General features: G+C 39.9%; 1 protein-coding gene and 1 long non-coding RNA gene across 2 annotated transcripts in view; one reads left to right on the top strand and one right to left on the bottom strand.

The window, feature by feature from the left end:
• The window catches only part of PRKG1 (protein kinase cGMP-dependent 1), a 426892-nt gene that overhangs the window by 404862 nt on the left and 9611 nt on the right, over positions 1-12419 (bottom strand). The gene's annotated exons all lie outside the window — the stretch shown is intronic.
• LOC139798372 (uncharacterized) lies at positions 9085-11061 on the top strand. The gene is made up of 2 exons (XR_011726800.1): positions 9085-9187; positions 10696-11061. It is a non-coding gene; the product is annotated as an uncharacterized lncRNA (long non-coding RNA).

Genomic DNA, 12419 nt, shown 5'->3' with positions numbered 1-12419 from the left:
CACCATAAAGCATCCTGTGACAGTCCAGCCATGCAATTTTTCTTCACCATGAAACAATGTTGGGAAGGCTCACCTATATAACTCTATCTCACCAAAAAACACACTGGAAAAATTCGCCCCTGTGCATCTTTCCACCATCTCCTAATCTTTTATTTGGGACAAGAACAGCATGATTTTCACTGGAGATTATGATACTTATTAGAACTTCCTGAAATCTAGAAGGAAAAATCATTTGGAAGTAAGGCAACAAGCACTTTTAGTCTGCTTCTCTGTGCTCTAGAAAAAAAAAATATTCTAGGTTGGTATTGACCTTTTATAGGCTATTTCTCTGCAAGAACTATCGCTGTTGAAGCTTTTTCTTGAGTGACGTGGCCCAAACAACAAGGCAATATCTTCATACCCTTATTGATGCTATCCATATCTACCAAGCTCATTGGACAAGTTCATCCTAAAGATTCTGACATGATGCAAAAGGATCTCATGTTGTTAGAACAGTGAGGATCAATACTGGTACACAGAATAAAAAAAGCCTGCACTGAGACCAACATAAAGGCAACTTGTTTGTATTAAAAAATGGTTTATAATTCTGCTCCCTGACACAAGAGTGCAAATTCACAACCAACAAACTCCACCCTGTTTCTTTACAGGTAAACAAACATCAGTTTGGTGGTTTGTCCTTTTTTTTTTTTTTTTTAAACCTGCTCTTTTCCTTTTATTTTTTCTTAGAAGCCATGCCTATCAGCAGAACCCCAGCTTCCACCTCATGCTTTGGGCACAACGTCACGATCCGTGCTGTGTCCCCTCCCCGCACAGGGGGGGTTTGGCCCTGCTCTGTCGCTTTCCATGGCCACAGCTCTGGCAGGCACAGCATTCCCCACATTCTTCATTGTTTTTCCCTGCTTTTTAAAGTCTCCTTTCTTTCAGGAGGAGAAAAGCCGGCACACAAGGAGTAATGCTGCCCTCTGCTGCCCCGTGCGCCCAGCCTGAGGGCAGAGCTAAAACCCATCACTACACACCAAAAAAAACCTCAAAAAAAACCCCAAAAAACCCCCAACCAAATACAACCTAAACCAAACCAAACCAAACAATAAAGCACCAAACACTTCATCAAAAAGCAATACAGAAACAAAAATATGTATGCACTGGGGAAAAACAAAACAAAACAGACCAGAAATGTTGCTCAAACTCGGCTCTAAGTTGATGTTAAGAAATTTAAATTCCATTTCTCAAGCATGGGGCAGTATTAATACTATAAGCTTTTCTCAAGTAAGTTACTTCAACTCTAAAGAAATGAATGTGTGGCATATTGAGGGGAATTTTTCTATAAAACTGGGCGTTTATAAACTGCAGCACTGTCCTGTCTCTGTCCCATAGAGCAGTCAGACTCAGCCTTCTTGTTCCTTACTTTTCAGTTTATAAGCAAACTGTTAGAGATACAACAACTCCACCTGCAAGTTCCAGCAGACCAGACATCCCATTTTAGGTGGATTTTCTTTACCACACCTATATGTGTTTCCCCTAAAGAAATGCAAGAGACAGACTGATTTGTTGAAAGTTTGAGTAAATTACTCAATTCAGTAACACTCTTCTAAGGAGATCACAAAGTCACACCACGTCCTGGCTCTTGGCTCAGCACCCAGTACATGATACCACTACAATAATATGCTACAACTCTGAGCACATAAACCTAAAAAATCTTTATGTTAGTATTAATGACCAACAGAATGACCCGTCTGAAAAAGGAAGTTATTTTCACTTTATACCACAATTTTGTATCTAGACTAATTTCTTTAGATTTTAAATTACTGCATTTGCTGAAGTTTGAATCTTTTTACCTTCCACTTATATACCCAAGTAAACTCTCAGAATAGTCAATTAAATTAAAATAGTTCATGCTAATACCACTGTATTTAAATACTTATATCACTACAATTTCAATTAATCCACCACCTCATAAAAAACAAAAAACCTTTTTAAACACCTCAGGTGTACAGAGAAACCTAAACTTTGCAAGGAAACTCATTTAAAAATATTAATTAAATTTCCAGATGGAATTGGTATTGATTTGGCAACAGCCCAGCAAATGCTGAGCATAAAGGTCTAAATTATGGGAAAATAATTGATATAAGAGCTCCACCAGAATTGAAGACTTGAAAGGATATCTTTTTCACCTCAAGGGTATATATATATTTTGTAGGGGGTGCTCAGAAGATGAGGTACATAATGGTTTGAAAAGGCAAATCAAACCCAAACAGATTAGGACATCCAGGGAAACAAATTTCTTCTCTACCTGAAATGGTGCAGTACCCAATTTTTTGGTGGCAAAGCAAGGTCAGCCCAAAGACTAGCTGAAAATAAGTTAAAGCACATCCCAGGTTAAATTATAGAGGGAATTAAAACCTTTTATTAGACCAGAAAATTATGCCAAAAGAAAGAAATGAAAGGAGAGGAAATTGGAGATGTGAACCCTCAGTCTGATATCCAGACCACGAATGACCAAAATTCTGCAATCTATGAATTTTCAAAGGCACAAGCAACAACTGATAGACCATAATAATTTTTTGTTCACTGGTAGCAACAGTGTGAGCCAGATTTGAAATCTCCAGTAGTATTAAAGCATCTATATGACCCTGCATAGATGAGAACTGCACCAAACATCTCTTCGCAATAAAACCCTCTACTCAAATAATATCCTTACACATTCATTGATGGCAACAAGTTCATTTTTCACCTCTTTCTTCTTCTCTCACTTTAATTAAGAGATATTCTTTGCAACTACAAATATGAAAATAAATTCTGCATACCAATTCATTCTATTAAAAGGTGGCACCAAAACCATTAAAGCTGACCCTGGTTTCAAGATTCCCAATGGAGAATTCACTTCACCTGGATAACTCCTTGATAAGAAAGAAAGATCAGAGAGGAGGTAAATGCCAAAACTTTCCATTTCATCTTGGGAAATGGAAATTCTTTCTTAAATTTTAGCCTATTTTATCAGGGTTTTTCCAATTCCATAACAAACTGTATCCATTTAAATTCAATACTAAGAATTATCTTTACAGCAAAAGGCAATGTTTATTAACAAACAACAGCAGGAAGAAAACATAAATCCTCCAAGAGATTTTCCTTCAGACCCAAGCAAACTTACTAAAATGTCCTCTGAGGAATCAAGATGGCTTTTGCCTCCTCATGTAAATAAGGAGTCTCAGACATGGTTTCATCACTGTGCCTTTAGGGAAAGTAAAAAGCACACAAAAAGAGAACCAAACCTGAATATACCCACTTACTTTAACAAGTAGGAAGAGTCAAAGAGGGTGCATTTCTATATGAAGGCTAACAGAGTAAATCAATTTTATATGTAAATCCATGAAAGGAAGCAGTTCCTGCTCTCCATAAAAAAATCCCTGCTCTGAGCCACGGAGTTATCAATTCACCTGAGAGAGTAGCACAGACACAACATTTGGACAATGAGCATTTCCACTCCTAAATATCAGTTGTCATTTATTAGTTGACCTCAAAGCTTCAAATTAATGTGATAGTTTTCCTTTGAGCTACTAAATGCTTTTTTAAATTTAATGCAAAAGCCTTTTACCATACATTCATGCTTTACTACCCACTCAGTGGCACGTTATGTGTTCGCAGAATTAGATCTTCAATTTCTTCATCACTATTAGGACTTCTATGATGCTAATGCATTTAAAATATATGTGTAGACTTTAATCAATAGTCCCCCCCTACCTCTCTACCTCTTCAGCCATACATGGGAAAGAAGAAGTAGAAATGTCCAGAGAATGGAGCAGAGTATTTAGAGGACAACTTCTTGCATTGTGCTACTAACAGTTTTCAGAACTAACAGTTTTCTTCAAGTTCTTGCAGAGAAGAGTGAGGAAATAAAGCTTTAAAACATGTACCTGCTCCCCCTGCAAAGTAAAGAAGGGCCATTTGAACAGAAATCCAATTGAATTTGAATGCACTGTCTCCGTTGATCATTCAAACCACATCATTAAGCCTGTCTTTTTTAACTGTAGCTTTAGTTTGTTTCTATTTATTTTTAGCTAATTTCTGTTCCTGAAAAACACAGAGTAGCCTAAAACATGAACTAATTGCAGATCCTGCTAGCTGCATGGGAAAATTAACATAATTACTCATTCATACCTTGGTCAGCTTGTTGAATTCATGTACTGTATTTCCAGCTTGAATAATTTAACAGGTAGTAATAATTTATACCTTATGGCTCTTTCAAAGGAGTTGTTGAGAGTCAATGCCAGCTATTAGACTTGTCAGACCAAGCCAGGTGCTGCCCCACATGCCTGCTTTATCCTGGGGATTACAGAAGGGAAATGGGAAGGGTTGCATTTAGCCACCAAAAGGCATCATGCACTAAACCTCCCTACGTGCAGTGCTTGATTTATAGATGATGCCAGCAAGTTCAAAGGAAACAGAAAAAAAACAAAACAGCAGTGCATCTCCCTGCTAAGCACCTTTTCTTTTTAGTCTGTCAACGTAATACATTTTAAATGTCAAAACTGCAAGTCAGCAAGACGCCCTTCCTCCATCATCTTTGCAATCATTTTCTCTTCCAGTAATCACAGTACTGGGAAAGACCATAAAACCACAACAGAACATCAGAACACCCAAAAAAGGGAGGTATGCTGAACATCTGTCCCTCACAGCTTTATTGTGTCTGTCCCGCTGCCTCCTCCAAGGTGCCCAAAAAACCCAGGGCCATCCCCTCCTGCTAGAAATAACCTCTCTACCTCCCTCCTTTGCTTTGGTAGGGGCCTCAACAGAGAAGTGGCTCTATGCTAACTCAGAGGGTGAAACTATGATCAGTATAAGTAGAAAACAGCTAAATAGAGAAATAATGACTAGAGACCCACAACAATATATATCAGATGGTAGCTGTGGTTGAACAGCTTTTCAGAGTATTAACATCCCTACTGCAGGAGAAAATATTGAGCAGCTAGAGATGGTGTTGAAGAAAGCAAGCCAGTATCAGAGAGATGGAAAAAAAAAACGCCTTTATCAAGGACAGAAAGGGCTTTTAGCTTGTCCAAAAAAAAAAAAAATTAATTATATTACATAGAAATTATAATGTAGATGAAGTGTTCCATATTAAATGACTTTTTTGGTGTAGCAGGGAAAGGTGTTTCAAGAACTGGAGTAAAAGAAAATGCAAATTAAAACTGAGGCCCCTATTTTGAATATGAAGTGCAAATAACCCCAAGAACAAACTACCTAGGAAAGAAGTAGATCACACAACTTCACCTGCAACTCAAGGTGCCACCTCAGCCACTTTCTCCTCTGCTCCACTGGTAAACTCTGAGGTGTCCATCACAACCCCAGCAGAGCAGATTTATGGTACAAAAGCCCCGTAACAGCCAACATTTTTCCTGGCCAAACATATTTTTCCACAGCTCTTCCCTCTGACTCTCCATCTCAGGGTCCCTCCCTGCTGCTGGTGTGGAGGATGTTGCAGCATTCGATGCCTCCTCCATTTACAGAGGCTGCAAAAAGCCAACAAGAAAATACTTTTCAGGGCCAAGCTATGCATGCCAGCGTGCAGGAGATGCTTCTCCCCACCTAAGAGTTGTTTTTGGAGGTTTGGCAACTTTCACCCAGGAATCCTTCCCCAGGGTTTAAGTGATAAAAATATCAGTGTCCAAACAGTGCGGTCTTTCAACCTACACTGGTCCTGCTGGGCCATAGCAACCTCTGGTTGCATCTGCAGAGCTCCTTGGAGAGTGTTGTGGTTACCCAAGGGCACTGCTGGCTATGTACTTTACCTTATTCAAACCATCTGTTTAAAGATTTCTTCTCTATGAGTCCTTTGACAAGAGCAGAGGGTGGGGAGGCAGACCTGAAAGCATTTGTTCATTCATGGGAAAGCTGAGGGCTCTGTGCAGCCCTCCAGCTTTTCCCACTGCAGCCACTTCCCACTGTCCTCCATTCCCCAGCTGCTTTTTTTTTTTTTTTTTAATAATTTTAACCACTTTCCAGAATTAAGCTAAGAGTTATCCTCTGCATTTCTCCTCCTTCACAAGGGTCTCAAGGGAAACACAACCTGAAGTCAAGGCTACAAGATGTGGGTCTGTCATTGCCATTGCCATCATTATTGTTATCATAAAACACATCCCATCACATGGAAGAGAACACTGAAATAATCCATGGGTGTGTAGTGTAATCTCCAGAAATAAAGGTCTGCCTGGCACCCTCAGCTGGTGCTTCAAAATGTTCCCACTACTGCCATGGTGCCATTCCCAGAACCTTGTGTAGCCTCTCTCTGGTTACTTACTCTGCACAGACTTAGACAGGGGGGTTGGTCACAGCACCCACATCACCCAGCCCCTTCCCACTGGATAAATAACCACAGCAGCAAGGGACATGATGGAAGACCAGGCATTTCAGGACCACCATCAACATTCTGATGTGATTTATGACTAAAAAGGGAAAACACGTGATGTCATTTCCATCCTGTAAGACTTTGTGTCCAGGAAGGAGATGGGACAGCATCCATCTGCTCAGCACAAGCCTTAAGCCTGATTTAAATGAATGCTCTGTTCAGATCAAATCCATCGCTGGTTCTGTCATATAGTGGTGCCAAACCCTTTTTTCCTTGCATTACCAACAGCTCTGCCAAGCTCATCTGACCTAACAAGCAATAAAAAATTAGGGAGATATTTAAAAAAAAAACAAAAAACACCCAACTGAAAAAACACAAAAAAACCAAAAAAAACCCAAAAAAACAAAAACAAAAAAACCCACAGGAGAAACAGTCCAGTTTTACCACTCCTTTTTCTATTAAGCAAGGTTTTCAGAGCTCAGACTCCAAGATGTGTCCATGAGCACCCAGCAAAGCTATCAATAACCACTGTCATTCCACTGCCCCATCATCCAAAGCTCTCTGTCCATCTCCTGGCACAAGCGGTGCCACAAGTCAAACACAACCTCGGTTTTCTCATTTGTTTGCAAAGCCAGATCCTTGTTATACCAAAGCACATTGCAGTTTGAATGTGAAAGGCCCAGCTTATTTACTAGTTTCAGCTCAGACTTGGTATTTTTACAACTAGAGATATGGTTCTGAAGCTCTTCACAATCTGAAATACTATCCCTTTTCCACACAGACTTCTGGTCACTGGGATTTTTTTAACTTAGAGGTTTTGCCCTCATCTCACTGCTTGTCAGTTGTGGTGATGCAAGATATTAGAAGGGGTGCTACAATTCCAAAAGACCAGTGGCTCGTTCTCACCAAGGTAGGTGCAAATATCATACCTAAAGACCACTATAGCATGTGCTACTATATATAGGAGTTACATATTTCATGCATATGTGTTAGCCTATAGGGGAGCTATAGAGGAACTCTATGGCAATAAAGACATCTTCAGCCACACAGAGTCCATCTGTTGCAAAAAAAACTCCGGTAGTTCTGGTGGTCTCCAGTTGAAAGGCTGCCTCTGCCTATGGGAGTCTTCTGCTCACCAACAGCACAGCCTTGCTGTAAACACTACAATTGCCCAAATTCCTCTTAATTCACTTTAATTGAAGGAAGCAGGAAAAGTGGCACAATTCAGACAGTAAACTCAACAGTCACAGCATCTTTAGGAAGGCAAAATATCATTATCAGGCAAGTCCTTGGATAAAATGTGGTCATATGAGCATCTTAACAGATAAGACAGAGTGGGACACGTGTTATGAACAGTCAAAATTCCAAAACACAGACTCGTTCAGGTTTTTGGACTCTGTTTTTTCAAATTTAAAACAAAAGATGGGCAAAAGCATTCCTGAGTTTTCTCTGTTCATGGTCTTCAGTGAGTTTTGAAATACCAAGGATGACATTTCAGAGGCACAGAGGAAAGCAAGTTCTCCACAAAGATTTTTAGCAGGTAAATGGAATTGCACATATAATTATGTCAGCTTGACATCAATCCTGGCCCTCCTTTGGGATCTGCAATTCTCCCATTTAATTGCTGCAGAAATTAAGGCAATGTCACAAACACAAATCTATGAGGCTCTATGGAAAACAAAACTCGGGAAATAAACATAGCAGGTTTTATTAAACCACCAGTAAAATGGGTTTGACAAAGAATTCACAATGATGTAACATCATTAGGCTGCTGTGAAGCAGCTGACTTACAAACTTGAGCTCCTTGAGCATGTCTCCAGCTCCTGGGTTTTTTATCTCAGTGGAGAGGAAGTTTAAAGCTATGTGCTGCTGCTGCTGGAAAAGCACTCAGGAGAAGCATGAGAATAGACAGGGAATACTGGCAAACAGTGTGGGCAGGACTTCCCTGCACAGGTGTGAACCTGGATGAGCCTCAGGTTTGAAATGAGGGACACACATTTAAGGCAGAGAAATTAGGACAATTAATATTATCAACACTTTGCAAAGGACCACAGTGCTTTCTTAATCACCAGCAAATTTTTAAGCCACAACTGGAAGTTTTCAATATTTTTTTTTTCAAGACAGAATACACTAATGAAAACAAAAACCCCAAGAACACTAATGGTCCATCTCCTGCAAATCAGACTTTAAGAGCACAGCTAACCTTATCAGATACCTCTGCAAACTAAAGTCAAATGACTTTCATTCTTCTGACACCTGACATCCTTTGGACATGCTAAAAGGGCTCAAAAATGGATATAAATGTAATAGCAAAGTCTCTCTAAATCAAGGTTAGGCACTGAATTCACAAACACTGTCACAGCCCAACACTCTTCAGACTTCTCTGAAAACACAGCAGAATGTGGATGTACTGACTTGATCAGCTCCATATTATGCCTCACAATGTGAATACAATTGTGTGATGAGTGAATCCAACACCCATGCAAATAACTGCTGCTTCCAGATTCTAAATGAAACATAGGCCCAGAGTGGGGTCAGAAGAATAATCATTGTGGGAAATAAAACAACCAGCTCAGCTCAAATGGACCATTTCACATGCTTGCTTAGGTGAGACCAACCAAAGAAGAAGAAGTTTATATATTATAATTATAATTACACGAAATTTTGCCTTCCCATTTTATTTAAAGCTTTTTAAAGAGAAATGATTTGTATCTTCTTAATATTCAGCAGCAGACTGAAGAAGAGATGGCCCCTGACACAGAAGCCATACCAGCCCAGTGTGAATGGTGGGATTCATCTCCGTCTGCAGCAACTACAGGTTTATGGGTCAAGCCAGTCAAAAAGGTACAGAAGTACATGAGCCACAGCAGAGGGAGCTGGGTGGGGGACAGACAAGACTATTTGGTTGCAGACAGCCTCTGCAATGAGATGATTATCTTCACGGATGCTTTAGGACAGATTTTACCACACAGACTCAGAAGAGATTAATCAGGCACAAAAAAATTTTGTATAAACGGGCCTTCAGTTGACCTTTGAATAATTTCCAGTTCCCTTTCCCACACATTTTTGCTCTTCTGCCCACAAACATATGGTTTTATGGAGAAAGAAATTTCATCTCCATAAAACCCACACTCTTTCAAATCCAATTTTTCCCAGCATCTCCCCCTCCTCAGAGGAAGGATCTCCTGGTTGAAGCTGCCACAAGTGATTCCCCATGAGAAGATAAAACATTCACTAAGAATTTTTTTGTTGTGGGCTTTTTGTTTGGTTCAGGTTTTTTTACTGTTTTATTATTTTAATGCTATGAAGGGGGAAGGGCCAAATTTCAATTCTGCTTCATCCCTCTGCTTTGTCAGGACCAAGATCTGTGTGGGAGGGAAGATGCAAAACATCAGGGTTTCTGTAAGGGAGACCAATTGCTCTGTCTGTGTTTCCAAAAAGACCAGGCCAGTACTTTCCCTGAACTGGGTATCTGAGAATAAAACTGCAGATCAAAGCAAACAACATACTTCTGGAAGGGAGAGCCTGACTGCCACAAAACCATGTTAAAGCCACAGCCACAGTGAAAGGGAACATTTCACCCTTTACCTTGATATAGATTTTATAAAGAAGTATGAAAAATCAATATGGGAAAAACAAAATAAAACAAAACCAATTTCTTCTACTGCTTTGATATGCTTCATTAAAATAAATAAATAAATAAATACATTTAACAGCTTCTCTGAGCTCCAGAGGCAGGTTAAGACAGAAATAAAGCTGCCAAGAAGGTGACTGGGCCTTAATTTATGTAGGTGTTCACACATCCTGCTCCCCAAAGAAGCATCTCAGTGCTGCATTGGGGTGTGAGCTGTGCTGGTGTGTCCATCCCACCTCCACAGATCCCAGGCAGCTTGTTGGAGCCTTCCTTCTGGGCTTAGACATGAACATAGGTCAATTCATGGATGCTCAGACCCAAGGAAAAGAGGGTGTAGTCTTGCTCCATACACTGTCTCCAGCAGATAGTGGCAAAAAAAAAACCCCAACCAAACAACCCAAAAAAAAAAAAAAAAAGAGAGACAAAATGGGGCAAATGCAGCTGTGGGGAATTATTCAATTTTTAAGTGATACACATCAATGTGGTTGATACCTCAGGTCTCCTCCTGATCCTGCTACTAGCCCCTAAACTCACCTTGAGTAAGTTATTCACCCTCCCTCTCTGCAAGATGTAGGCAAGGAGATTCCTTTCTGATGGAAAATGTGTTCAAACCTATGGATAATAAACATTCATAACACCTAGGATGTTGCTCTATAGAGAACAATGAAAATTTAATCCATAAAAGTTGGTCTTGGGATTTTTTCCTCCTTCTATTCAGCCTGAAATACCATCAGAATGATCCACAGGACTTTCAGAAACAGGAAACCTGCAGAGAAGGCATTTTTCCCACTGTCTGCATCAAGACAAGGAAATAACCTTAAATAATAAAATCTTCACTCTGCTTTTCAATGACATGCCTAGCATCACCAGCATTTGTAGCAGTCACCCAAGAGCTATGTCATGTTCTTCATCTGTGGTTTTCTTCCAGTCATCTCCTCAGACACCACTACCCTGCAGTGAACAGAGCTGGGAGGCAAAAAAAAAAACCTGCCTGGGAGCACCCTTGGAGATACAGCCTTGTTATTGCCAATGTTTTCCCTTGGGTCTGCTTGAATAAAGAATTTTCCAGTTATTTTACCAAAAATACTCCCTGTTCTCCTGCAGGCTACGTTTCCTCCTTCTCCTAAAATCCCAACTGTGAGCCACTTCCTACCAACCCCAAAAATAAAAGGTTTTCTTGGCATGCAGTCAAATTAAAGTCCATCACAACCCCAGAGTGCTGAGCACATTTCTACAGGCACAGAAAAAAACTGCCCTCTCATATCTGCAGAGCCATTTTCTAATGCAGTGTGACCCAGGAGAGCCTCTCCAGGGCTCTGGGCTCTTTGGTGGCCTCTTGCTGGGCCACCTTTCCCAATTACCAAAACATAAATCCAACTTCTTCCTGCTTGCCATATTTCCACAACAGTCCTCCCAGCTCAGAGATTTATTTGCTTTTGACTTTCAAGAAAACCATGAACTTTAGAAAAAGGGGAACACTTGATATATTTACTCCTTCTAGCTTTTTTTAAAATAGATAAATTCTTAAGTAACACTGTCTAGCAACTTCCCACCAGCCTTATTCAAAGCATAATATAACTTTTCACATCTGTTTCTGCTCCATAGTCACTTCTGATACACCTTCAAGCCATTAAAAACATCCCAGCTGGAAGCTACCCTTTGGAATACACCCTGCTACACCCTCTGATTAAAGTTACAATTTGGCATATTAATTACACCAAAGAGTTCTTCTGTACACTCAAATTTTGGCAGGCATATTCAGCCACTCAGAGGATTTGTTTGGGATCCTGGCACATTACCTGTTCAAGAAATTATCCCCAGTTATCATTCCCACTTTCACACACTTCAGGATAAACACTGCAGGGTATGGTTCTTGGGCCAATCCCCCACATACAAAGCATTTACGAGTTTAAAGAAATTAAATAATGACACTATTGCATGCAGATATATAAATAGAAAGTGGAATTACAAGAGGTCCCTTATTACAAACAATGCAACAGCTTTTCTTTTTTTTAAAACAGAATTTATATACCAATTGTTCATTTAAAATCCTGGTGGTGAAATCTTGGCGGATTTCAGTAAAACTTCCAACAAAGACCAAAATGGAAATGAAAATAACTCAAAATGTCAACCAAATACAGCCTCATACTGTACTCCATCACTGCAAACTGTATACTAGAAAAGCCCAATATTATATCCTGAACCTGTTTTCACCTTCACAGTTTCCTTTCTGGGCCTTTTATGTTAAGCAATAATTTGTTTTCTATGAATGTGACTTCATCCTGTTTGAATCCTAGTCACATAATCAGCTTGCAATCGATTTCCTGTTCCAAGGACATCACCTTGGGTATTCACATCCCCTGCCCATGTAGGGGGGTTGGAACTACACGATCTTTAAGGCTCTCTCCAATCCAAACCCTTCTATGACTCTGTTTTTACCCC

This window comes from Heliangelus exortis, chromosome 7 (assembly GCF_036169615.1).
Source record: "Heliangelus exortis chromosome 7, bHelExo1.hap1, whole genome shotgun sequence".
NCBI lineage: Eukaryota > Metazoa > Chordata > Aves > Apodiformes > Trochilidae > Heliangelus > Heliangelus exortis.
Note: the sequence above shows the minus strand (reverse complement) of the source record. Positions and strands in the feature narration are given on the sequence as shown.